The following is a 1632-nucleotide window of genomic DNA, read 5'->3' on the forward strand; positions in this document are numbered from 1 at the left end:
GGCTCGGGACCATAGTCACAGAGGACATCAAGCTCAATTGGCATAACATACTACACAAAACTGTTCCACCTCCTACTGTGGTGAGTAGCGACTGAGATCTTAAAAGCTTGCAAACTGCCATCTAGATGCAACAATGGGTCTCTCCTCATCCAGAGCCAAGAAGAATGAAGAAAACCAAAAATTCATGGAAACAGTCCTAGCGACTAGTACACCATCTGATCTGCAGCCTATATGACTATGAAACCAGGAGAAATAGATGGTGCTTGGCTACTACTGTCAACCACTTGGAAGAAGATCTTTGTAGGAGATCCTGGATAGACAGGGAGAGCAATGTGGAACAAAACTCAAAATCATTTGAAAAAAAAAAAAAGTGGGTAACAGGTTTGTTGGCACGATCAAGCCTGGTGGAACCACTGAGACTATGGCCCCTAGCTGCCCTTTAGGTCTGGAATTGAATGCACAGCTGTGGCTTCCAGCCAAACAACAGTCAGGCATATCAGTTGAGCATTTACTTGAGGTAGATACACTCCTTGGAGAGAATAAGCATGAAGGAAAGAAGGGCTGCTCAGGCACAGGGAGACAGCTCAGGGGGTAGGAGTACATGGAGAGATGGACACAGGGAAGAGGTAACTATGGAAAGGAAGTGGGAGGGGAGATGTTGCATTGTGCTAAATTGTGGTCAATGTCATGAGACAAAGTGTATGTGAACTGCTGTATGGGAAGAGTATTTGCTCTGTAAATTTTCACCCAAATCACAATTTGAAAAAAAAATTTTATTGAAGGAATAGAGTAATTTTGAAATAGGGAGATATTGACAAATATCCATGAAAGATATTGCAATTCTATGGATTACAAGGACAACAGTGAAAAATATGGAACATTTAATGAATTTATGTGTTATCCTCTAGCACAAGCACTGCTAATCTTCTTTGTATCATTCCAATTTTAGTATATGTGCTGCTGAATTGAGCATTCAGCAATGTCCTGTAAGGCATCTCCCTCAGGTGATGCCCCAGCCAATGTCTTTGGCAATATCTCATACAAGGACTCTTCAGGCACAGCTGTGTTACTCTCATCAGATAGAGGTGGAAGGAATAATGGTTTAACTGAAGGCTGACTTCACAAAGAGAGAAATCTCTTCATTCAGGTGAGAGTAAGAGGGCTAATGCTGTTGGCAAGAGTGACTAGGTAGAATTTAGGGGCCCTGTGTCTCTAACTTCCTGATTATTGCCCGTATGTCCCCATTTTAAGTTTCAGGATCCCATTTCTTTCCAATCAATGCCCTCACTTTAATTTCAATCATCCTTCAAAATTGGAAATTCAACTGGCATTGTAATTCAGCCACCCTCACAGTCAGACTATGGGTTTGGTTCTCAGCAATATCAGCTCTGTTACTAAAAGAAATAAGACTTTCTTTCAGGGTACAAGGGGCAACTTTCAGGTCTTGTATCCTGTGCTTGAGCTGTGAATCTTGAAGCTTTGAGCTCATCCCTTTCTTTCATCACTTTGTCTAGTGTTCTGGTTACCCAGTGCTGCTCTGACAAGAAATATACCACAAATGGGATGGCCTTAACAAACAGGAGTTTATTCTTACAATTTGGAGGCTTTAAGTCCAAGTTCAAAGTGCCAGGC

The 1632-nt window shown here is 41.9% G+C and overlaps 1 protein-coding gene and 1 non-coding gene across 2 annotated transcripts in view; one reads left to right on the plus strand and one right to left on the minus strand.

The window, feature by feature from the left end:
- The window catches only part of MTARC1 (mitochondrial amidoxime-reducing component 1), a 189112-nt gene that overhangs the window by 91523 nt on the left and 95957 nt on the right, over positions 1 to 1632 (plus strand).
- LOC122149663 lies at positions 867 to 973 on the minus strand. The gene has a single exon (XR_006163257.1). It is a non-coding gene; the product is annotated as a U6 spliceosomal RNA (small nuclear RNA).

This window comes from Orycteropus afer, unplaced genomic scaffold (assembly GCF_000298275.1).
Source record: "Orycteropus afer afer isolate SDZICR_OR568_19922 unplaced genomic scaffold, OryAfe1.0 scaffold00039, whole genome shotgun sequence".
NCBI lineage: Eukaryota > Metazoa > Chordata > Mammalia > Tubulidentata > Orycteropodidae > Orycteropus > Orycteropus afer.